Source organism: Solenopsis invicta, chromosome 1 (genome assembly GCF_016802725.1).
Source record: "Solenopsis invicta isolate M01_SB chromosome 1, UNIL_Sinv_3.0, whole genome shotgun sequence".
NCBI lineage: Eukaryota > Metazoa > Arthropoda > Insecta > Hymenoptera > Formicidae > Solenopsis > Solenopsis invicta.
In genome coordinates this window covers 24,619,316-24,647,015 of record NC_052664.1, presented here as the reverse complement: position 1 = coordinate 24,647,015, position 27,700 = coordinate 24,619,316, and the positions used below count along the sequence as shown (strand labels likewise).

At 38.1% G+C, this 27,700-nt stretch overlaps 1 protein-coding gene across 2 annotated transcripts in view; it reads right to left on the bottom strand.

Annotated features, from left to right (window-relative positions):
* The window catches only part of LOC105202069 (monocarboxylate transporter 4), a 98,821-nt gene extending 79,204 nt beyond the window's left edge, over positions 1 to 19,617 (bottom strand). The window contains exon 1 of one of the 2 annotated variants that reach the window (XM_026132450.2): positions 18,678 to 19,617. The gene's annotated coding sequence lies outside the window, so the exon portion shown is untranslated. The remainder of the gene's footprint in view (positions 1 to 18,677) is intronic. The other variant, XM_026132451.2, reaches the window with a different exon arrangement.
* Between the last annotated feature and the right edge of the window lie 8,083 nt (positions 19,618 to 27,700).

Genomic DNA, 27,700 nt, shown 5'->3' with positions numbered 1-27,700 from the left:
TGGGAATTAGAATTTTAGAATTAGATTTATCAATAAACACTATGGATAAATAATAATGTTATGTTGTATTTCGCATAAAGAATTCACGCGTTTTATCTTATTAATATCTATTATGCGTAGATATGGGTAAGTTAGTAGATTTATGTAAAATAAAATCAAAGTGAACTGCAGGATCAACGTAAACCAAACAAAGAAAAGCCTATCACTCGTGGTTGGAGACGTATTCATTTTTTTCCTGGAAAAAATTCTTCCTGGAAAGTGCATACGTTACCGATCGTAACGCTTCGGAGTCATTCGGAGCGATTTCGGCATTCCGCTACTGTCCGCTAGTAGGAGACAGTAGTGGCGTGGCGGTCGGCGATGTAGTGGACGTGCGGTTAATCGGTTCCGTGTCCACGATCGTCGCGACGCGTTTCATCGCTCTAAATACAGTCGCAGGAAGCTCGATTCCGACACACCTGTGACAATCGTGCGACAAGGAGTAGCAGCGATACGCGTATTTCGCGAGAGATAGCTAAATTTACGGAAATCTGTCGCGCGCAACTACGCAGCGATTCGGCCAATGGGCCGGCGACATGGCGGCGACGCGAGGCATTTCGGGTACGGCGGCCGGCCGGCACGGATCGCGCAGCACGAGCTCCGGTCTCGCCGTGTGTGTTTCGGCACATGGGCAGTGTTATGCGCAGTGTGGAGTGAAACGAGTGTTGTGTGACGATCGTCCTGAGACGTGTGTGTTGATTCTTCGCCGTGCGGCGGGCGACGCGAGTGAAGGTCGCCGCGAAAGTACCGTGTTCGCTCCGCAACATTTCGTGCCATTCGTACGTCTACTCCTTCGCGTATCATCATCGATGTCGAGCCAATTCACATCATACATACATGCATTTTGTGCATGATAATGGCTGCGTTCACTTTCGCACTGACAGCGCTTGTATACATTATTTGTCTTTGTTTAATAGTTACAAACTAGAAGGATGAAATGATGCTTATAAGCGCGTTCTCTCTCTCCTTCTCCCCCTCCCTCTCACTCTTTTACAAGGTTGCCGTGAAGTTGGCGAGGGAGCCTCTCTCGCCGCGAGTCTCTCCCGCCGCAACGTTCACACGCGCGGTTCGTAGACGTTCCTCCTCGCGTGACATCATCGATGTCGGCAGAGTTCTTTTAGCATTTGCACGTACGAATTTTCGTGAGTACTACAATGAGATAAACGTTCTGACAACACTGCGAGATCGTTCAGAGACGTGCGCGTTGTTGTTGCGAGATGGCGTCAAGATTAATTCACCCCGCGCGAATCACCTCGAGTTCCGTCCGATCAACGCATCGCGCATTAATTTGCATGCGCTACCATCGATGTCGAACGGCTTGCTTTTGTCCGCGCAGTTTCTTCCAAATTTTCCGTGTACGACGAGAAATGTTTCGACGGAATATCGCGCGGTCGTGTGTTCCTTTCGCTATTTGATGATATCGCATTGTCTCATCGCCGCGAGCAACGCCGTCAACAAAGTGTCGCGCAATCGCAATTGACATCTTGTTCGCGAGAATCGCGAGTGTTGGATATTGTGCATTGACGGAATAGATCTGAGAGGAGGCGGAGGCTCGGGATGAGCATCGGGCAACGGCGGAACAACCCTGTGGGTGAGTGTATTATGTATCCGCATTGAGAAAAAAAGTTATTAACTATTGGTAGCTCGGCAAAAATAATCGCGATTCCATCCGATGGCTAGCGATTCCGCCGTAATAAATCTAAAATCCACATAAAAACCGCCGCGTTTTCCAATCTCTGTTTGATGAAATAGCGACGAACAAACGTGCGCGGTCCATCTCATTCTCATTAAATTATATTTTATTTTCGGTAAATTAGAGGTCTTTAGCATAGTTTACTTTAGACGACTCTAAAAGTAAAACTTTGCATCAGAATTTCAGAATTTAGAATAGTCTTGTTTGTAATTTCATAAAAAATACATATTTCAAGAATCAAAATATATATGCACGTACATAAATTTTATATTATATATTAAAATATATTAGAATACGCGTGTAGCGTAATCAGTTTTTGCAATATTAGTTATTAATATTAATAGCGCTTCTATAATGTGAATTATATATTTATTTGTGTTGTACAGATTACGACGTTGAAAACTCCGCTGTTGTGCATCGTGTGTCGGTGAGTAACAAATTATATTTTAATCTAGTAATAAATCTCTATTGAATATATTGATAGAGATTCATTGCTCTTTAAAATGGTTGCGCTACGCCAGAGTAATATCAATTTAATTCTGGAAAGTATTTATCCAATCTATTGTATTGCACGTAAATATACATTTCAGTACGTAAAATAATGAAACTTGTTGTATTAAGTCTGTTAGCGCGTATTTTGATAAACGTTATGAGAAAACAGAGTTCGCAAACTATATTTCACTCGTCTGGAATTTGAAGAATAAACGTGCAAGCGCGTGCACAAAAATATTCTTTGCACTTTTTGCCAAACGCTTATACTCAAAAAATTTTCAGAAAATCGAGGATATCATGAGATGTTTTTCATTATAAAATTCATTATATAAAATAACATATAAAATTATCTGCACTTTTTAAGTACCTACATTATAACTGTTGAATTTAAATTAAATTAAATGTTTGAATTTATTATTTATTTACAAAATAATGAGATAAAATGCAGCAAGAATGTACGTCTATTAATCTGGCACAGACATTTCCGCACAATCTAATGCAACTCATACAAGAATTATTTGATATTTTTTGTTAATCTTTTGTTCTATTTACAGTTTTTTTTTTGTTACAGGCGTTTCGTTAAAAAATTCTAATAAAGCAAAAAATTAGAGAAAAAGTATCACTACAAAAATACGTATTTGTTTTTTAATTTCCCTTTTTTTTCTTAATAACTATGCTAATTTTAATCTTATGCTAGCACAGACATTGTTTTTAGCGAAACGGTTGGAGCAACAAAGTCGCAAATAGAGCAAAAAATTAGCTAAAATTAGTGAATAATTCCTGTATGAGTTGCATTTAATTATGCTAAAATGACTGTGCTAACTTAACAGTCGTATGATTTTTAATATTAAAATATATTTAAATTCTCTGAAAATTTTAACTTTTTCCAATTTTTTCCGATAGACAAACATCTTGTTTTACTATAATTTAACACATACATATTTATATACATGTCAGAATCTTCAGAGATCTATTAATAAAAGAAAAAATTATTTACGATTGCTTCATTGCATCGAAGATCTTTTTTCCTCTTTCAGATTTTTTTGTAACACTCGTATACAATGCAACACGCACGTAGAGTGGAATGATATGCGATTATATTAATCATCATGATAAGAATGCAGACAACAGAAGGAATAAGAAACAGGGAACAGGAAATAAGAAAAAAAAAAGTTCAATATGTCGAATAAAGAATATTTTATACATATATTTTCCTTATTCAGCATATTGCACTGTTCCTTATTTCCTGATCGCTATTCTTTATTCCTTCTACTTTATCTGCATTTTTAGATATTTCACGCTACTTCGAACGATACTTTTGATATTAATCGTACACGCACTTTACTTTTCAACAATGCAACGGAGTTCCACGAACATGAGCACGAAAAAATGTATAAAATTCTATAATTAAAATATTAGTATAATTTCTAATAGCGAAAACTTTTTTAATAAATTACAAATATGCGATTTTATATTGATATAATTAACAGACATTAAAATACAAATATAATTATAATAATCATTTCTTAATTAAATTATTAATTCCAAATCGACGTCATAATGATGTTGATTTAAAATTAATAATTTGATAAGTATAATATTTCGATATTTCGTTTATGGCTGAAAAATTCGAATGACATTTGCATTCTAATATCGCGCGATGCGATTAATAAATCTTGAGTTAATGACGAATTAAAACGTAATGATATCCGAAAATATACAATTGCATTGCACGCGTGATACATTTCAAATATACGCGTGAATACAAGGAAATATAAAACATGTATTGTTACTAAATAATTGAATCTAAATATCGTTACCAAATTCATCACCATACACGCGTGTATAAATATTACAATAGAATAATTTATAATTCCCCTTCTCTATCGCTACGTGAAACAAATAAATCGCGCAAAATACTTGGATAAATAGCCAGCACATTTACAGCCGTTAACCGTGGAAATTAATTAAACGCGCGGCTAATAGCTCACGGGAAATAATCGCGTTTGTCGTCTCCCGATATTTGACGCGATCGCGTTTCGATGAGTAAAGCGACAACAAAAGCGAAGCCACTCGCACCGGTTGCTGTAGTATACTCACCAACTCGAGTCTCGCCGAACGAATAGCGATAAAAGAGCGCGGCGGTCTCGCGTTAAGGCCATTGCATGTAAAAAAATTTTAGTCGTAATTGTACAATTTGAAATGATATTGGTCAAACGTGGATACGAAATCCGATGCTAATCTATTTTAAAAGAATAGCATATATGATATTCCGACCTCTCTCTGCATCTTCTCTTTCAGCGATAAATTTTACTCTGTAGCTTAATCCTTTCGTGCACGGTGGCAAATATATGTGCCAAATCTTCAAAAATTCATATCTTCCGCAAAAATGAAAATAATAACTTCTTCCTGAACTCATGTTAAAGGCAAAGGATAAGACTTTGCCCCCAAAAAAATCAACACCAAATATCAGATACGTTATTTGTTTAAAACATATTACGTCAGAGTTTGTACCCACGTTTAACAACGCCCTTTGAAACTTTATAACTACAGTCTTACGGTTACGACTAAAACCTCTTTACGTGTAAAAAGCCTTTACGCTCGCGCGCGCCGTACCGAAACAAGCATCAGGGTTGTACGCCAATTCGTTTCTCTAAGAAATATTTCCATATTACGAAATAATTGTGTGTACAAATGCGTGCAACGAAACCGAATATTCCGCTCCTCTGTATTTTCTTATTACGCTTCGTTCCACAGACTCCTTGCGTCATCTGAATTCCCTTTGATCGAAAAGATATTTCGCAACGGAAATATCGCGTTACATGAATCTTAATTCTCTAACGAGAAAATTCGTCTGTATCGCGAAATTTCGCAGCAATAAATCGTTCCTCGCGATAAATTGAATGTAGTTGATTTCTGGACAATATCGGACTATCGTGTCGTCTGAATCTCAAGATACGAACCTTGTTCCGAATATTTCAATTTGTACTCATGATTTTACGTAACAATTTTTTTTCTGTATAAATACGGATTTTAGAAAAGAATTCCAAGATACGTGTATAATTATGCATGTTTTTTTTAATAAAAAACATATATTGCCTTCGGAAATACAGAATTACGCGATAATACCTTTTCCTGAAATATAGAGCAAATAATGCTTTTTTTTTACACAATATAAAACAATTTTTTCTAGATATATGTTGCGAGCAATGTTCAGTACCACCGGGCTTAGACGCAAAATAACGTTTTATATTTATTCATTTACTATGACGTTTGCTGTCAGGGACTCGAAAAGGCTGAAATATGAATCTCTCAGAAGGAAAAATTGCTTTAATCTTGTTATAAGTAAACACATGTTGCGCGCTTTATGCGTAGAGATTAATTGCTGGAAGTTATGCTCGTTTTTAAACTCATTTCTACGGAAAAATGCCAGAAATGCCTGGTCACGTGTGCAAGCACGAAAGTTTCTATATAAAATAGAAATAGGCTCGAATGCCGATAGGTAAACAGATCGATACATTGCATTACACGGAAGCATTTACGGCATTTAGCAATCGGCAAGCTTTAACTTTGAAAATAATCCAGGGCGTTTAAACGAGGCGCGTATTAAACAACAGATTTGTCCGACAACGTGTAAAATTGCATGTGCCGGTGCAACAAACGCTTACCCTTTTTTTGTTTTTTTTTTTCGCAGTATAACGTTTTCCGCATTGGCGCTCAGCAAAAGCCTGCCGCGTGATTTACGGAACAAATACGCGAGAATATTTATCAAGGTACGGAACAATTTGAATTTGCGAGACTGCTAGCGAAAAAGCATTTGAAGTGCCGTAACTTAATAAGCGGTTACTCGCGTACGCTCGCGCGCGATCGTGTTGTTCGGATGACGCAGTTGTGTCACGCGCACTTCGCGGGACGATTTAATAAAATCTACGCAAATCTAACGCACCCTCCATTTACGGATTTCGCAAACGAATGAACGGGCGCGCGCGGGTACTAATTCCAATGATCCAATAAAGCTCAAGCGTTAATCCTGAGGCATTAATCCCCTTCCCTGAGCAGAGGCCGGTTAATTAACATTATCAAATAACGCAAGTTTCGTGCATATTTTAAACAATGGGATATTAAGTAGTCTTAATAAGATTTTCGTTTTGGCTTTTCAAATACATGTATGTATACTCGGATCAAAAAGACTTTCGGATCACAAGCTCCGAGGGTTGAATATTCATCGTATAACTCCATGTTTCCAATGGCGCGGATGTCTTCAGCAGTTTGTGCTAACTATACGACGACAAGACTAACTTGATAATTCTTTTATCAGTCGTTACTTTAATGAGATTTCGATTCAGCCGTAGGAAACGACTGGCGATTAGCATTCGGGGGCAAAGTGCAAGAGAAGTTTTTGTTGAAACGAAACTAACTCGGAACTCTCCTTCGAGAGACAAATCTTGCGTCTGCATTTCTCCGGCACATCTCTCGTGTGCCGCGCGTAACGTCGTCGCGCGTCGAGGCGATGTGTGCGACGTCGCTCCGACTGCCAATATCCCGAAAATTCGATAATTCGCTTCCATTTTCGGCGATTCCTGTGCCAATGGTTTCACGTGTGCGCGCGTACGTATTATACGGATATGCGCGATCGTACGGAGCTGACGTTCGCGTGTGGGCCGATACCACATCGAGGCTTAACCACAGGTTACAAACCTTAATCGTTCCCCCTGCACGGCGCCCGTCCCGTCTCATTAATGAAATGTACGGCCCAAATTCGGCGACCGCGTTCGCGGGTAAGCTCTACGACACGGCGATTTGCTCTCAGCTCGTGTAATTGAACGTTCCTTCGTCTTGTTATATCTGAACATTGAATTTTCCTTAATTCATCTCGAGTGGATCGATGGGCTAATAACGGAGAATATATACGCGACATGTGACACCTAATTGCTGTCAGACCAGAAAACGGATTCTTCGATAACTTAGGAGCTGACTTATACCTCAGAGATAGCTTCGATTACGTTGGTATTTGTCAAATTAAATATCTTAAGAGATGTAAAAAGGATCAAATAAATTTTAATAAAATCGCGCGATCTGGAATAATAAATGTAGATATTAAATAATTGAAAAAAAGTTACCAATTTTGTTGAAATATTTATATTTAAAAATTACATTTTACATTATTTTATAAGATAATATTTTTAATATCAATATTTATGGTTCTCATGTAAGACAAAAGTGAAAACAAAAATATATTAACACATTAAAAAGCACGTATGTCTCGATAACAAAAACTATAATACTACAACGTTTCAATCAACACAATTTGTAACTGCTACGTAATTTGAGAATAATACTTTATATAACATGAAAAAAGCGATAAAATTACATTATATAAAAGAAAGTAATAAATAGAATTATGATATAAATATTACGAATATTTTTATTATAATTGTATTTATTGCTTTCTTTTATACAATATAATGTGAATGTACAAATGCTACATATTATTTAAACGATACTTCAATATATAGAATTTAAACGAGAAAAATATATAAACGTTATTCAAACAATTATAAATCATCGTTGTCACTTTTGAAAAAGGGCGAAATTATAATACAGTTGCAACATTGCTGCAACTTACACGTTATATAAAATGTAATACTGAAGCTTGTATAGCAATTATATAGTGAAACCACGTAACTGTGTCGACTGAGATTGTTGTATTATTATTTTTATTTTAATGATAGCTTTCTGCGCGACCTCTTGCAAGAGAGATTGCACGAACATACGCGGAAGATGCATGTGTGTACATAACGCAATTCGCGACCGAGAGCTTACAATTAGATTTATATGGACCCAGAGGACAATGGCGTGTTTCCACCCTCAATATTGTCACCGGAAAAACGTTATCCCGGTAATATACCTGTGCACGCCGGTGGACTCCGCGTATCTCCGTTTCCTCCGGCCAGCCCATTAACGAGTGCTTCCGGTAATAACATCGCGCAATACTAACACGCCGATATTTCGAATCGACCGCATGCTAGGATCAGTCCGTAAGCTAATGATTTACGATGGCGATTAATGATTTGCGAATATCCATGCAAATGAACAATGTGTTTTAAACAGAAATCGGTTGCATTAATTCCTACACGTCGAATACGTTATATATGTACCTCTTTTTTCTGCAAAATTAATATTCATTTGTGCCAGACAAAATTATCCGATACAAACGAATATCAATTTAAAGTATCACTTATTGTTAGGGTAAATTACGTTTTATTGAAAGTGTAAATGCTTGCAAAGCGATGGCCAATGATACTGCAATAAGCCGCGATTAGAATTATTGATTAAAATGATGGATTAAATGTTGTGCAACCTATTAATTTTGTTATTAATGATTTCGTGCTGATGTCATCGGGAAGGCAATTGTTTTAGCCTGAAATATTGTTTCTGCCATAACTCCCTTTCATCCCTTTGTACTCTTACCCTTTTTGCTTCCGCTATCGTTCTTCGTAGCTATCCGCTTCCGCGGTGCATATTATAAGACGATCCGCGCGCGCGGATGTGACACCCGCTGCACCTAACTAAAATCGATTGCAACGGCACCGTGCTCGCGCAGTGCATCGTTTCATTAACCCGATATCAGGAGTCAGGGCGGCGAATAAAAAGGATCGGCTGGCTGCTATAGAAGCTCCGGCGCCGCTCTGCACGCGAGTAATGGTAATTTATGGCAGTAACTAATTGCCTTTACCCTCCCCTCGCAAGTATCCCTCCGAGACGACATTTTAATGACTAAGTTATCCAGTCGGGTCGCGAGCTTAAGCGTCTCATCGCGCGTTTTTCGTGTCCGAGCCGATCCTTCCTCGGCCGACGACGAGAGGCCGAGGTCCTCTCCTCCTCCTACCGTGCCAGTTAGAGATGAATCACCGGCGACGGTGACGGAAATCTATTCGGTGGCACCAGGATGGCCGATGGCGGACAGCGAAATACGTGGCCGACGGGACTTCCTGCGGTGACCCCGCCTCCACCCCGATGATGATGGCAGAGTCGAGTTAACATGGTCGCGAGATGTGTTGGTAAGATGGGTTAGTAAGTGTGAAGCGATGTTCAAAAATGTGTGCGACAAACTCGGCGGTGTGCCATAATCAGGCGGGATCTATACATCGCGTCTTAGTGCGTTACCGTGTAATTTGGTGAGTTTATTTGCTTGAAATGCGTCAAAGCTTATAATATCCATACATCTCTTTTTTAGTCATTTTATTTTTAGAATTTTTATGACTTGAGTATTTTTATAAAATCTCAATTCTTCGCTAAACACGTTTTATGTGGCGAGAGCACACGCTTTTTGATTTTTTTTTATTCACGTTCAATTTCTGAATTTTAACGATTGAATCATTAACGACTTGGAGTTGAAATGTTTTTATGATTTCCGGGCTTCGTTTACTTGTAGAAGAGAAGATCGATCTCTAATTGGCTCTGCAATTGATTCGAGTAAATTGCGCTTAAGAAAAACTGAAATTTAATCGCGAAATGGGAATGGCGATCGATAAAACTTGTAATAAGGAGGGATCATCATTTTGTGCCCTCCTGTATGCGTGAAGCGTGGATATAAATCTTTGGTTACCCTGATATACGACAGTAGCGTATGGTGAGTAGAGAAACCGCAAACCGGCTCGTATATATCATTCAAATATGACGTTGGCCGTAAACGTGTTGATCTTACCTCTGACCACGCTTATAAAGTTTAATGATTACGCGTTTCCATTTAATTATCTCATATCGTTAAGATGACGCTTTGAAAATAACTCATCTGATAAATAAGCTATAATGATAGATGTGTAGCGCGAATTATGTCACTCACGAAGCTTGAAAGGGTTAAGCCCGCCTAAGATTTCCCCTCACGATATGCATATTACAACGGAACCATTTATGATGATAATCTGGCAGACAAGCCGGTTCATACGAGACAGCTTAACTTTAACTATCTACATAAACGAAGTGCCTGCGAACTTAACGTTCGTCGCAAACGTCGTTTGTATGCGAATTTATTCGGATAGCGACACTTAAATATATAAAACACATTGTAAAAAAAAAAACAGCCTTTGTTTAGTCGTTGCTAACAAAGGGGCTTAACAACGAATCGATGGACGTGCTGTAAGAGATGGTCATTGGGTACATCGAATGCATCGCGCGAAATAGTTTCATCGAATCTTACGCTTCGAGATTCGCGTGGAAAAGGGGGAAACACCGGCCGATAATTCACAGTATTCATTGTACCCTATTGGCTGGCATGGTTCCCGTAAATGAATAGAGGCGAGAATACGCCGCGTCCCAATGCCGCGCGCCACCGCCTGTGAAACACGCGAAAGAATAAAAATTCAATCCCGTTTTTCCATACTCGATGAATTCCGCGTTTGACTGGCGCTTGCTTTGTAGAGAACCAGAGGTTCGTTCAATAGTGAAAATGCGTTTCTGCTTTTTCGTGTAACAGTAGCAATTTCCCAGGACCGTACTTATCTATTAGTTGAACTTTTATGTACGTACAAGTAGTAAACATAATTTATACTTTAATTATAGAGATTAAAGAGAGAGATAAGGGAAAAAAATTGCTTAAAGCGAGGAGAAATAAAGGAGCGGATAATTAGTAATCTTGAATAATCTTGATTGAATAATCTTTTCGCTACAAAAATTTTAATTTTCGCATAAAATTGTTTTCGTTGTCAATGTTTAACAATTGCGATTGACAATTAAAAAAATAATATAAATAATGACGTCGAGTTTTATAATTTACTCGTTATTAAGAAAATAAGAAAAAGGAGAATTTATAATCTTCTCCTGGAGTGAAAGAGCGCGGGATGTAAAATATTATGTTAATAAAACTTCAAACACTACGGTTTATATTTAAAACTTCGGGTAAAGCACGGGGATTAGTATATAGGCCAATGCGAAATAATTCATCGTGTCTTTTAAAACGGCGAATTTTTCACTGCCGGGCCACATGCGCGGATGGCGATGCGATTAATACGAGGAGCCTTCGGTTAAAATAGCTTTCAACAGAGTTGAGGAATTAGGAAACCCAATATAAGGCAGAAAGTCGTGAAAAATTCAGACGCGCCATTCTCGGACAAAAGCTCGCAATTGAATGCGAGACGGTGCTCCTTTTTGTTTTTCACGTACTACAGGAAACGTGCCTTTCTATAGTTCCCTTATAAAGCCTACGGTACGCTTATTGTGCTGCACAATGTATACTAACGCGCGCATTAGCGTATGCAATCGGGTACAGTTTCGATATGCCGGCTCTATACGTATATCGCTAAGATTTTCAATAATGCAAGCGTTCGTTTGCAGACCGGGGAGAGAGATTCTCCAAACATAAATTTTGCCGTTGTATTTCAACGAGACAAACAAAAACCTGTTATATTGATAGCGATTTTCGCATATTTCTCGTATTGATTCGCGTCCCTTGCTGTAAATTTAGTAACTGACGGATGTTGTTTCGCTACATTACGAGAGATGCTTACGTTATGGGAGATAGTACGTTGTGTACACGCGAGTACATGAGATCTTCAGCTCGTATTCCCATCTCGGATTTAACGGCAGTGGTTGCGCGGTAACTCTGTTAAATGTAAACGAAGGTTTAGAATTGGGCAGCATATTTGATGCTAAATGCACAACACAGAGATTACATAGATATATTTTCCCGGCCTAAATCTGCTGCTCTACGTGATAATACCACGACGGATTTGAGCGAAAATTTCGGATAGAGGGAGAGGGCTTGTTTATTAATAGCGCGATACGCGCGGAGGAAGTGTATTGTTTAAGCACAGTCGATTAAGCACAGTCCACCCCCGTAATGAATCGGTTCGGAAGGGATCATCGCATACAAGATCGTCATAGGTTTACACTTTATCGGACGAAACCAGCAACGCGTCAACTGATTGAAATTATGCAAGATTGTGCTTCCTATATTAAGGGAACGAGGTTGCCTCGTGTTAATTACCCCGAAAATTAACGGCCCTGCTGGCTTATTTGTGAACCCGTAATTAGCGCAACGTGTATCCCAAGTGCACGATGATGCGAATCCCGGTCATATAAACGACGATGTAATTACTTCCATTGAGCGGGTGAGAGCGGTCGTCACGTTCATTCGCGAATAAAAAAAAAACCGATAATGGATCGGAAGAGGGAAAAATCGAAAAACATTTTGTTGTAACAATAACAACAACAAATGACAGATTTCCGGTCTGGTTAATTCGGTCTTGTGTTTTCGTTATTTTGATTACGTTTGTGAAACCTGCTGTAGAATGTGAAACTCGGCCAACCGTTTAATAGTGCAACAGGAAAAAAAAAAATTACTGGTAAAAGATATACGAGTCGTAAAACGCTGTCCCGACATTTTTGTGGGCAATGTTACATGTGCGCGTGATTACTGATTCACAACGTGCAACATAATGAACCTAGTGATTAATATCGGCAGCTTGTAAAGCGTTTTCGCAAAAAAAGCGCCGCTCCCGTTTATTTTTCTGGAAGGTTGAGAGAAAGAGAGAAGTATCTTGTAATCACACGCGACAGATTACACTCTCGTTGCTAACGCCATTTCATTCGATTGGCATGTTAATTGTGTCGTACTGTTGTGCAAGCGAGTAAAGTATAATTTCAGACGATTCTTTCGTTCCCCCTTCTCTCTCTTGTTATCTCTGAGAAATTAATAACGGGAGTACTATCGTTTTTACAGCCTCGTAACAGAGTGTTCTTGTAATTTTAATGTTATTACCTTACGAGACACGTTAAGAGCGTTTTTTGCCGCCACGGAGAATTTATACATCTACAATATCCAATATAAATTTATCGCAGCTGAGCAATATTTTCCTCTGCCATTTCGGTTATATAGGCAATATTATTTTCAGACACCGTGCTGGTACTCGTATTTAAATTAAACTACGGCTTTAAGGTTTAAGCAGAAATATTATATTTTTTTCTTAGTAAATTATAAAATGCGAGAAAGAGCAAGAGAGAGAGAGAGAGAGAGAAAGAGAGAGAGAGAGAAATTCATAAATCTTAGCAAATTAAAAAACATAATAAATTTTTATTTTGTGTCATGTATAACGGACAGTGATATTTAGCGACAAACGAATATAAATCTTCTTAATGCTACATTGCGATGTACAATTTTTTTCTGCGTTTTTCAATTTACGAATGTTATTTGAGTTACCTCAACACGATTTGTAAAAATTCATTCCATTGCTCTTTGCTATAGAAAAATGTTAACTTCATTCATTTAAATTATGTGTTGGAAATAAATCTTTAAAAACTTGCATTTGTACGTTGCGTGTCGTATAAAAATTACCAGTTTTCATCTCGAAGGAAAATAAAAAAAAAAGAAAAATAAAATTGGGAGCGTATTTCGCGTACGTGGATATAAGATGAATGAACCCGGGTTAATCGCAGCTTCATGTACACGGCGATAAATTTATTTCGTCGTCCAAAAGACGTTCTTTATATCGTTATTTGTAATCGAATACACACGTTCGCGGGAAAACCGCCACAAATCACATTCGTGAGACATCCACGAGAAAATGATCTTCTCTCTACCGTCTGACAAATAAATATAATAGCTAGATACGCTTTCAAGAAAGCTGTACAATATCTCGGTATTTTTCTTTACAATAGCAAAATTTGCTTTCGCGGAAAGACGACGAAAAAAGGATTTACTTTGTAAATAAACTCGTTCCACATAAGATTAACCAGCGTAGCACTGGTAAAACTCTTTCCAAATAAATTGGCAAAGCTACCGTATTCTGAACTGATAAAGTTAAGTTTTAAGCAAAAATGCAGTTTGCAAACAAATTTTTTACAATAATGTGAATTTATGCAAATAAATAGCAGGACCAGCTATTCTTTGACTGTCAGTAATTTTGGTTTATGCTTTAGTTGAAAATTACACTGAGAAAAAATGTTTGTTAAAAAATAAAAATATTCAGTCCGATACTGAATCCGATCAACTGAATATTGAGTTAATTCAACAATTATTTAATTGCATAAGGAAAGGTATAGTTCATTCGACCGTTCAAATTTTTTAATCAAGAATTAATTAAATATTTAGTTGTACTCATTGGACTATATATTTTAATTTCTTAGCAAATTTTTTTTCAGTGTAATCAGTGAAATAATTAAAATTTGAAAAGATCAAATTCACTAAAATCATGTGACCTTATATTTTTTATATTTCATGCATAAATAATTATAATAATTATGATAAATTCAAGCTTATGTATAATTTTATTATTCTCAGATTAATATTAAACAGAGGATAATGTAAACATAAATATTATTTATTAGCTATTAAATATACATGTATTGCCTATGCATAAATAACTAGAGAAAGGTGTATACATATTTCATATAAATTTCTCATAATCTCACGTTATAACCTTAAACGTCGGAAATCAGATCCGATTAGAATTAAACAGCGGACTAATGTATCCTTAAACATCACGCCGCGCCGGAACATTTCAATATTACGCTGTCATTCCGCGAACAGGTTGGGCAGGTCGGTTGAAAGGGTTAAGGTTACGCTTAACCGTGAACTGTGAATTATGGTTGTCAGCCGGCGCGAGGAAGGAATTCGCTATCAGCCCGGGTGAAATACGCGTACGGAGATGGAGACCGTGTTCACTAATTCATGGAGCGGCAGTAACCGTCGCTCCATATTTTGCATTCCATGAAAATGTATTCGTCTGTTTGAGCAGCCCCGAAATGTAGCGCGGGCACATTCAAGTATTTGCCAGGCGCGTTCACGTGCACACGCACACGCTCGCGCATGCACGACACGCGCACGCGACAAATAACGGGGTACAATATAAACATACGCAACCGTACGCTTTGTACGTGCACGTTTAGTCGAGATTTCATCCATGTATGGCACCCGTCGACCTTCCAGCCAATCCTACGCGATCAAACGCCGTCGTGCTTTATCGAGCTCCCGCCAATCCGCGGGATGCGCGAGCAAATTGATTATGCACACAAATCGCCGTGATATGCGTGTGAAGGTCTCGCTCTCTCCCCCTTCTCTCTTTCTCTCTCTCTCTCTCTCTCTCTCTCTCTCTCTCTCTCTCTCTCTCGCTCTCTCTCTGAGAAGGAAATGCCCGCATTCTCATCCGATACGCGTTACGGATGCCCGCACCTTCGCTTTCTCTGTTTTTCCACGAGATAAGAGCCCATTGATCAATGCTCGGTAGCAAAAAAGAGTGCAGCGCGAGAGAGTAATTACTACGAAACTACGTACGTATATCGGAACGATCGCAATGTCCTCTGGAAAATTTAACACACGTGTCTTTGGGAGAGCAACGTAACGTGAATCCGCTCGAAAATTCCGTCCGCGATTATTGAAATTTGCTGGAATAATATTTCAGTGATTTCGAACTTAACAAAACGCGCGTAATATCAATTGTCACGAAATATTAAAAGTGCTGATATTTATGAGACATTCTACAACATATAGAGAAGCATTTTAATCGAAATTACATTTGATTCTTTGTGTGGCTGAAGTTTTCAATTTTTAATGATTCACTGAAAAATATGTAGATGCAATGAGATGCCGTAAGGCATGTCTTGTTATCTCAGGATTTCACGTGATTCTTATTTAATAAAAGAAATACGGAAAAGTCTAGAGTAAATATTTTACAAATATCAATATGGTTACGTAGTATATTAAATATACTACGTTACTTAGTAAATTAAAATAATGAGGAAAAACTTTCTCACAAAGGGCTTTTCTTGAAAATTTATTCGTTTTTTTTACCCTCAAAGCTTTAATTTCGTATTTCACATTTAAAAAATGGAATTACAAAGTTACTAAAATAAGTGCTTTATAAAATAATGTGTAGTAGTTGACAACACTAATTAATATTTTAAGTGAGTATAACACATTTAATTAATTACTTTGCTTTAAAAAATATCCAATAAGAAATATTCATGATCCATTGACGATATTTTACAGTGGACATATTACACAGTTATAAAAAATAGATCTTTTTTGGGGACCTGAATAAAAGTGTTTTCCGATAGACTTTTGATCGCTGAAAATGAATTTGGCGGCGGAATTGACCTATCACGTCAGATTTCCGACAAAATTGAGATTAAATTGTCGTTTTTGGCCATATTTTTACCATTTCTTTTACGGCCAAAATAAATTTTGTTTTTTTAATTTTACTTACGCCACTTTAAAATGCTATCTTTTACTTGCAGTAGTATGAAGAATTTATATTTATTACAATTATAAGGCATTAATAAAAAAAACTGTTACATTTTTATATTTTGATTATTACGAAGATAATAAATCGTAAATAGTAAATCTTTTATTTTTGTCATTTTCAATAAATAATATAGTTTAACAAAAAAAAAAACATCAAAACGGGACTAGAGTCATTTCCTGTAATTTTTTTGGACATGAAATAAATTCGATTTTTGAATTACTCTGTCACGTCACGATTTTGAAAAGTTTGCAGTTAAAGTTGCAGAAAAGATTAATTTTTTATATTATAATTACGACATGTGATGTGTTAGAGAAATTTTATCGCAATCAAAATTAAGTATATTAGGACTTTTAACCCTTAAAAGAAATTTTTTGTATTGGCTATGACTAATAAGATATTCAAGATTAAATATGAGATTTATTGTGGAAAAGCTGTGAATTAGATCACTGCACAGAAAAAAATTTATTATTAATTCAACAATATTTGTTATATATAAGCAAGAGTATACAATTTTCTTAAAAAAATTTAATAATTTTAAATACACATGATTTGCTTACATGAAGAATTTTGTTTCTTTATGTAATCAAGTTATGTCTGTTTAAGATTATTAAATTTTTTAAAAGAAGTTTTATATTTTTGATTGTATATGAAAATATGATTGTCGATTCGATTACTAATTTTTTCTGTGTGACGATTTATCAAATAGCTTTCAATTATATTTCTATAAGATTAAGAATTTTTCAGATTGTTGAATACGAACTCGATGTCCAAAGTAACAAATTTAAAACAGATTCAATATGGTGGATGTTAAAATTAAAAAAAAATGTTCGAATTTTTACAAAGAAAGAATATATTGAAGTCTTTCATGATACCGAATCTAATGTTAAAAGTGACAAATTTTGAATGGTAGAATTAGTACAGTTAAAGGAAATTAAATTATATTTTAATTTTAGCAAAAAATTATATATCATGCGAATTTTTCACAAACACGTATTTTACTACGAATATCTTAACTGATATCAAAAATTCCTCTCAAGAGCTGAAAGTCCTAACAACATACTTAATTTTGATTGCAATAAAATTTTTTAAGCGCGTCATTTTGTATGACAAAGTACATCGAAATAGTTTTCTTTATAACATTAATTACAAATTATGATTTTTCAAAATTGTGACGTGGTGCAGCAATTTAAAAACCAATTTTATATTTGGCATTCAAAAAACTATGAAACTACTAATCTCATTCTGATAAAAAAGATTTTTCTGTTTTATTAAATTGACATTTTCTCAAAGGAATGTGGAAACATTTCATTAAACGTACAATATATAACATTAGTTGCTTTCGTAAAACACCTAGTTACAAGCTCGCGGCAACTTGGAATTAGAACGTGAATAACCGATTAATAATTACAACTTTGCATACCAAATGAGAAAGCAATTAACCTAAACCCGGTGCGGTAATTAAACAAAATCACTGCAATAAAATTATTCGAGAGACGCGAAATTTGTATTTCAAAGGTATGGTCAAAGTGACGCTGTGGAGAACGACAACGTAAAGGGGGGGGGGAAAAAAAAACGAATCTTGTATATATTCTCCGTACCTGCATAAGCCACTGCGTCGTTCCTCCGACACCGTTGTATGTTTTCAGGCAATTTAAATTTCTGTGATCGCTCGTGAGAGCATCCCGGCGATTGGCAAGGCGAAACGTGAAAAACGCGCCAAGTTAAAATTATAACAAGCAATCGATTGACAATAACCTTGCTCAGGCCAGAGAGCGCGATATAAACACGACACCGCATTAAACGAGCGTTAATTAACTAGAAATCGTGTTTCTCCTTTTTACGGTACGTGCATCGGCAATTATTGCCCCGCGCTACTTAGGGTGTAGGCGCCGGTGTTTTAAGTTACGTTAATGCGAACTCGCATTAGCGGTCAGCGGCCCGTTAGCGCACGTACGTTCAACAGTTTTTTTCCAAGCTCGCAATTCCCACACTGAAACTTTTGCGCCTGTCCGAATCGCGGCGCAAAAAGCAGCATTCGTTAAGCAAATCGTCGCGGGAAACGTCTTCCTCGCGCTCTTTCTCGGTCTTGTACGAGCTCGATCCCCCCTCCTGTTCTCCCTCCTCTCCTCGTCCGAGCAAAAATTAACACGATAGAAAGATTTCGAACGCGCGAAAGGCAGACGTGAGATTAGCATAACACGAGGGGTTCTTACCTCCGTCAGAGGAAAATCCTGCCGTTACGCGATGATCCCGCGTTGATGAGTGCCAGCGCTCTCGGTGCGAATCTTGCTTGTCGAACTTCCACCCTTGAGTCTTCGCAATACAGGCGGAGGTGGAAGAGGAAGAGGAGGGAGGAGAGAGAAAGAGACAAGAAATGAGAGAGAGAAGAGAAGAGATTCTTCGGTATTCTCTTGGAATGACCTTGACTCCGGAGCTGACTCCCGTCGACGGATTCGCGTATACGAGGATGGTTTTCACGCGGAGGCCGCGTTCTCCGCCGTCACAGTGGCCGCGCGGGCCGCGCGACACGCCGTCCGCCGTCCGGCTTCTCGGCTCGGCGCGTACGCGCCCGTGGCATAGCGGCGCTGTCGCGGGGGAGCGCGATCGCGAGAGAACGGCGGGCACAGGTGGTTGCTCGCGACGAGGAAGTCCCGCGCCCGAAGCGTCGGAGGCGGGGAGGGGTATGTGCGTGGGAGCTCTCGCGTTTCGCGAGGAAGCGTGCGGCCGCGTTTTCACGGCGTCAGCCGCGGTCCGATCGGCGGGAAAAATTGCGCGGCACGGACGAGAGCGAACGCGCGCGCGCGCGCACCTCGCGGGCAACGACGCTCCAATCTACTCACCGACGACCACCGTGTTGCGCTTGGCGTAACGACAGCTCGATCGACTGGCCGGGGCGAGAGCCGTCGCGCGACTGAAACACCTCTCTCTGCTCTCTCGCAGCATCCCTATCCCGCTCGCCCGCCCGTTTGCCCCGCGCGCGGTATATCCGCACCCTCTCTGCTATCCCTCCTTTTCCTCTCCCCTCCCCACCCCCCTTGTTCCTCGTCCCGCGTCCCTCGTTCATCCTGCCCCGACGCGAGACTCCCTTTCAGCCTCTTCCAACCCCTGTGTCCGTGATGGCATCCTCCTGCCTCTCCTCCTCCTGGTTTACCTTCTTCCTCCGCCACCCTTCCCGCTTTCCGCACCACCACACCGCCACGTCGCCCCTCTGCTCTTCTGCCTTCTTTTTTTCTCGCGCGCACGCCGTGTCCTGCAGATTTAGTAGATTGGCTCCGCTCTCTCGTGCGATCACGGATTTTTAAATATTCCAACATCGTTACACCGTGGCACGCAGCGAGCACTCTGTTTTCGGTAATCAGCGTTCGCCGTGAATTCAGCGTGGATGCTGCGGTATTGTTCAAATCTCGATATGTTCGGAAGTCAATATATCGAATGAGAGATATCGGCGCTCTAGAAAGGCGCCGCGCCGCACAAAGAAAATATTTAGTTCCTTTAGAACGATAATTTTAAAACGATCTATGTATTTTCGTGATTTATGCAGTAAATTTTACATCGATTTTAATTAACTCGTTATTACCATACTTCTTCCTTCTCCTTTCTCCCTTCCCCTTTCTTTTGACTATCGCAAGTGATAAGAATATGGGATGCGATATCTTTTTTTAAATGCCATTGCCGATTCTCGACAGTTCTTTAAACGTCGATAGCACTTATTGCTAGGCTGATGGCGACTTGAATAATTCGAGAGCCGCGCACTCCCGTCTTAAATTATAAAGTGAGAATGCGGTTACGTAAAGGCGGGAAAATTAGATTCAAGGATGGATTTGAAGCAAGTTTGAAAACTTGCGTCTCAAAGGAAGTATGGTGATTAGATGTAGCGCTGACTATCCCTCCGGCGAGACTTAGATCAGTTTGCGCAAACATAGAAATTAGTTCACGGCTCAACAATTCGCTGTCCCGCCCTGGTCGATGATCCCTACCTATGATACAGACGGAGATGGAAAATCGGATTAGATTATCGACGTCGGTCCACAGCGAGCCGTAATGGGGAGTGGGTCGAAATGTGAGTGTAGGGAAGTCGAGATCGAACTTCTCTCGACGTCCAGAATTCTTCTATCCCGCAATTCCACTCGTCGTTTCTGAGGAAGCATTATGATTAGGCGCAACGCTAACTATCCTATTACAAGCAGGAAAATCAGACCGAATCAACAGCAGGAATTGGTTCACGACCCGGCTCAACAATTTGCCTGTTCCACTTTAATCTGTGATCCCGTCATCACGATGGTAGACAGAGATGATAAAACGAATTTGCTTATCAATGTTTGTTCAAACGGAGGGTCTTACGAAGTGGATGGAAGCGTGAGTATGGGAAAGTTAGAGATCAGACTTTCCAGCGTAAAATACAGAATACTCAAATACTTTTATTCTGCGATTCCGCACTTCACTCGCGCCCCGTTTCCGAGGAAATATCTTGATTAAATGCAACGCTAACTATACCCTAGCGAGCACGAGAGTTAGACCGAATTGCGCTAACGTTAGAGATTAGTTCACGACCCCGTTTAACAATTCACTGTCTCTTCCTGGTGATCCATGACTCTTCCTATGATATAGCCGGAGGTGGGAAATCGGATTACGCTATCGACGTCGCCGTGTCGGTTCGAAAGGGCCGCAGATAGGGAATGGATCGAAATGTGAGTACAGGAAAGTTACAGGATCAAACTTCTCGACTTAAAGTTCAGGATTCTTCTATCCCCGCAATCCAGTTCACTCGTCGTTTCTGAGCAAGCATTATGATTAGATGCAACGCTAACTATTCTATAACAAGCGAGAAAGTTAGACCGAATTACGTCAACAGCAGGAATTGGTTCACGATCCGAGCTTAATAATTTGCCAGTTCCACTCTAATCATGATCCGTCTTGCGATGGTAGACAGAGATGGTAAAACGAATTTACTTATCAATGTTTGTTCAAACGGAAGGTCTTGGGGAGTAGATGGAAGCGCGCGAGTGTAGGGAAGTTAGAGGTCGAACTTCCAACGTAAAATACAGAATACTTTTATTCTACGATTCTACACTTCACTCGCGCCCCGTTTCCGAGGAAATATGATGATTAAATGCAACGCTAACTATACCCTAGCGAGCGTGAGAGTTAGACCGAATTGCGCCAACGTTAGGGATTAGTTCACGACCCGGTTTAACAATTCGCTGTCCCTTCCCTGGCCCATGATCCATCCTATGATATAGATGGGGTTGGGAAATCGGATTAGATTATCGACATCGGTTCGAGCGGGCCGCAGTAGAGAGAGGATCGAAATGTAAGTGACGTTAAGGGTCAGACTTCTTCAAACTTAAAAAATATATTAGGGTGGTCTTTATTTATGTAGTAACTTTTTCAAATTAAAATGGTAGGACCTCTCAGTTCACTTCCATTACACAAAGAGAAAACTCGTATTAAGTTTCAAATCGATTGGATAGTATTAACCCATGCACTATCGAGTTCAAATTTGAAAAAAACAATTTTTAATTTTGTCTTTGGTTAATCAGTTTCTGAAAATTATGTTACGATTATAAATACTAAAATTGTGTAATAGAGAATCAGTTATTTATTTTATAAAGGCGAAATCTCATATTTAATGATTTAAGATTTCATAGTTGCACTCTGTAAATTTGAATCAATAAAGCTCATACTAATTTGCAGTGTTATATTTATATCTGTGAGTATTCACTTTCAGTGATTTTACTTAAGAGGGTGATATTCTCACTAAATCAGTGTATTATCAGTAAAAATAGCATTACTAAAAAAAAAATGTTTCGCTGCCGTAGATAAATTTCTGGGTGTCACAATAAAAATTTGTCGCTATTTTTTTATATATTCTAAAATATTGTTTGTCACATATAAAATTTATGACAGCAACATTTTTAACATTTCTTTTAGAAAATTTAAGTCTTATTGCTATAACAATCAAACAACAAATATGATTGTCCTTAACATGAATAGGTACAGATGAATGTTCTTTCTTTTCCAAGTTTCACAAACAGTTCAGATATAAATTCTGTCTTTATTATTTAAATTATTTAAGTAACAAACATAATATATTTGCTAATGATTTATTGATCTTAATTAATCTTGATTTATCTTGATTAATTTTTTGCATTTTTTATAAAAAAAATTGTAGCTATACTTACAAGACTTTTTTGAGTGATGTATCATATATGCTGTGCATGTATCACTGATTGATATAGTTGTATCACTGAAATCAGACTGTTCACTGTCATTTAGTAAGTAATACAATACATTGATTTCGATTTAGAGAGCATATATATAGTAAATCCCTCAAATTATTAACTAAATAAAATATCAAATTATAGATTACATTATGATTTATTTAACGTTTCTCGACTATGTTCTGGATACTTCTTATAAATTTTTGAAAATAATTTGTAACACTTCTACAGTTATTTAGAATTTTGAGGGAGAAATATTAATCCATGGGATTAATATTTATTAATTGGTCTCAAATTTTGCAAGAAATATTTATTTATATAAATGAACAAATTGAGAGAGCCGTGGATAAAAGTATGTAAATTTTAAAAATAAAGACCGCTCTAACATATGTATAGAATTCTTTTATTCCGTGATTCCCATTCAGTTTTCACTTGCTATTTTCCGTTCGTCCGTCTATTCATTTAATAATGACCAATTATTCTAATAATTACCTCGTCAATTTATGCATATGAAATCCGCGCAGAAATGGAGTTTAACCAAGTTTTATATTCTCCACGAGTGATCCTTTCTCTCTTTTTCCCCAGAATAACGAAAAAAATCTGAAGTTCCGTTTTTACCGCAACTGTCCGATTCAACGGCGCACTACAAAATTTATTATCTTAATATTGACGACGCGTTATTCCATTAAAACTGCGCCAGCGGTTCAGCGAAAAGCAGACGTCCTTCTTTTCTTTTTCAAATCGAACTCTTTTCTTTTTCCTCCGTAAAAAAAAAAACTCGGTAGAACGCGAGTGCACTTTCTTGCGCTCACCTCGCGGTGTCAATCCAACTGCCGATTTCCATTCCGCACTACGATAAATTCATGCTTCTCACGGATCCGTTTGCAAATAGCAATTCCGATACCGATACCGATACGCGGTGTGGGCGGCGACACCGTCCGAAAGGAACTCACGAAAATACGAGCACTTTATATGTCAAAGGTGTTTGCAACGTAATTTTTCCATAAATTCTTCTCGCTCACAGTTTACGCAGGACAACTGCGAGTTACTACTACGACGATGACAACGAGGGCGACGACGGCGACGACGATGACGACGACAGTTGCAAATCGTAATTCTGTTTATCTATCTTTCAGTGCGATGTCGGAACAGCGTCTTCTCGTTTTTGCGTTACTTTTTCTACAGCTGTTTTTATTAGTACTTACCGGATGTACTGATAACAAACTGTTGCACTTCCCGACTACTCAGGCAGGTATCACCTGCGAACTTCTCCATTGTACCTCGCTACGTGACTAAACCTCTTAAAAAATACTCCCCGTATCCCCGCCCGCGTGAAAAAGCGAGGAAACTTTTTTCGCTGCATTATACTTCTTAACTGTCCTAGAAAAAAAAAGAATTGCCACAATGTTTCAATCGACTATTTTAATCGATTACTATGTCAGATGATACTGCATCAGTAACTAATGAAATATCAGTTATTGATACTCATCAGTTATTGAAACATTTTATCAGTTGTATTTTCAAAGATGTGCAACGTTCTATCTCGATCGTGTCAAAAAGCCGCGCGGACGCGATCGATTCCGCAAACGGCGGATAATGCCGCCTCTTTTTCTCGCCTCGCGATGCATTGTTTGACCATAACGCGCGTGCATTCGATAGCACGCTGAGGCATATCGCTTTGGGACAGACACTTATCGATCCCATTCTGCAAGCATATATCGGACGCAAGTATTGCGTTTGGTTACGGCCTTAAGGCACAATGATCAACTGTAATAAAGGTAGCGTAATTAATCTGCGATTGGCGAAGATGGTTTTCTTGGAAACACACAGAAAAAAATTACAATAATTTTTAATCTTTACGATACTTCAAAACGGTGTCTTATGACTACCATCCTGGGTATCTCACATTTGTTTATTTTTTCACCCATTTAAAATGGTTCAAAAAATCTCTAAGAATTCACGAACTTACTGTCAGCTTTCTAGAACAAATGTCGAAACTTCACTTTAGAAAATAATAAAATGTAATATATAATTCATGAGACGAAGTAATAAAAAAAAATTTGTACGAAACTGTCGGATACGAAATACCCAGGATAGTAGGGAAAGATATAATTTGTTGCATGAAGAAATTGTATGTCTTTATTTAAACAAATTATGTCTACTTAAGATTGTCAAATTCTTTCAAGAAGATATTAGATTCTTGCTTATACATGAAACAATGAATTTTTGATTTGATACAAATTTTTTTTCTATGCATAAAGAATAATAATAATACAGAACTGCTAAAGCTTCGAAAAGTAGAAACTCGATCTTATTATTATCGCCAAGTTTTTTCTTCGTCTTTAAAGAAAGAACATATTTAACTCAGAGAAAGGAGACGCGTCGGCCAATAAATTCTCTTCGATTCGAGTACGATCGAATTCGAGTCACGCTTACCTGACGAGAACTTGAATTATCGCGCCGCAGATTTTCCCGAAAATCCCGAAGCGAGCATTTCGGGCACACCAGGGCACACGCTTGTCCAGGCACGCGTGCCCTCGCACGCCGACTATTGTGTCGACTAGCTATTTGGAAATTGGACGGCGGTAGGGCGGGTGCGAGATATGAGGTGTAGTTGCGTTCCCGCCGGGTGTATAGAATTTTAATTTTCAATATCGGGACCAACCGCGCGGTATCGTTTTACGCCGCACGTTCTACCGTGCTGGGGGCTTCACGCGGGTTTCATCACGGGAACACGTTCTCGCACAGGACATTCATCTCGTCAACGTTCTCGGGAATTGTCGTGCATTTATATGCGAATACGGCGTTGTTACGCAACGCGGCCCGTTCCACTTCTTCGAGGGAGTCTATATCCATTTCCATCGATGTAGATTAATTTCGATCTCGATTTAACTTATTCGTTATCTTCTTCCGATTTTTCGTTGATAGAAAAAAAAATAGTTGCAACCAATTTAACTATACAATTTATCATCGTCTTCGGTGCTAACTAATAGTGCTATACGCAGTAAAAAATAAAGTGTCCCAGAAAGTCCACTCTAAATTTTAAGTTAAAATAACTCAAAAGTTAAGATAAAATAACTCTTATTTTAAGTTATTCAGTTAAAACAAGAGTTATTTTAACTTAACTTTTGAGTTATTTTAACTTAAAATTTAGAGTGGATTTTCTGGGACATACAAAAGTGTTAAATTAGCATTTTATTTTTTACAATGTATATTTAGAGTTGTTTCAATGGAGATTGCAGCTATAGTTATTGCTATATGTATACGGAAACAGTAAACAAAAGTTAATAAAATGTTACAGTTCTTTATGTCATTTAAGATTTTGTATTAAATTACATTTGTTTTTTCTTTACAAACATTTGAAAAAAATTCGATAGTGCTGGATAGCACACAACGACAACTATAAAAAAAAGTCAGGTGTTGATCACCGATAACTATCGTAGCAATCAATATGTTAAATAATTGTCACGAACTCTTTATTTCATTTCTCGCGTCGAAATCCAGCGAAGTACTGCAATTAAGCGCACTCATATTTCCGTTTACGTATTTGAATAAATTGATTAAATTCTCGTAAAAGCTCTCACCGCAATCTTACGAAACAGCTCCCGTGTCTTCTACGCAATTTTGCGTGGCCAGCTTGAGAAGGGGACGCGAAGAGGTCGAAGAAAGCACGCGATCGGCGCGACGATTTACCCATGATGACATAATTTATTTCGCGCCTCGGCGGCCGGAGCCAAACGGCATTCATCCTGCAGTCTGCCTGTGCGAAGTCGTTACGTTATGTTATATCGCGGGGAGGAACTTACCGCGATCAATAGACACTTCTGTACACGGTGCCGGAAAATTAAGCCGGCCGCAAAGTTTTGCATTATGGAAAGTTCTCTTATCGGTCGAACGGTCGACGGGGCCCTTTTGTGAAAAGGGCTCTACCGCTCGCGGGGGGAAAGAGGAACGGGCGGCGGGACGTTATTACGTTCTCTCACCTTCTTCTCCTCTGGGTTGCCTAGATAAATATACCGGTGTACATTATTGGGGGTGGCGGAGCGTCTCGAAGAGATTGAAGGTGAGAATTTACATCCCCCACCGCGCTATCTACGATGCACTCGAGAGATTCACCCGGCAGTTTTTCAGCCTAAGAAATTTAGCGGGGGCATGCGCACGGTATATTTTCACGATTTTCGTGGCACACTCGGAGGAAGCTTCGAGAGGAAGGAAGAAATGAGAAATTTAACCGCGTCACAAAGTTTTTCAACTGTGCAAAGATAAAAGCACATAAGTATACGTCAAGAGCAAAAAGAAGTCGTGTACATAGTTACGTACTCTGGATAACTAAGAACAAAGAGATAAATTGCACATTGTAAATTTTTGCATAATTTTTTAAAAATCGATTATGTGTTTTCTTTGTACCAGTTGATTCTCATCATTCTGAACAAAAAGTAGTAAGGATTTTCTACTTAAGAAAGTGAGCAAATATTTTTCAAAATTATTTTTTTTTTTTCAAATTATTTTTAATTCAAACTCCTAATAAGTGCTTTATAATTTCCAGTAACATTAAATTCTCCCCTCTTTCCCCAACTTCTAATTAAGTCAACTTTGAAGTTATATAATCCTGATATATTTTTTTGTGATAATTATTACCAGAGCATATTAGAAAATAAAATTTGTTACATAAGAATAAAATTCTTTATTGATTCTGAATTCTGAGTCATTCCCTTATTTTAAAATAATAAAATCTTTCAATTTATTTCATATAATTCTAATAGGATCATAAAATTTTGTGTATTTAACTAGTTCAATACTGTCAAATATCATCGTATAAAATAAAATACATAATAAAACTTTTTTGAAACAAAATGTCTATTTATTTCATGAAAAGCCATCGTAAAATTTGTGAAAATCCACGTGAAATTGTACAATTGTAAATACGTTGTACGGTTATAAACTATAAATATCAAACATATACAAAGCGCAAATTAAATTTGGAAAACGTAAAATTATTCTTTAATTTAAAAATA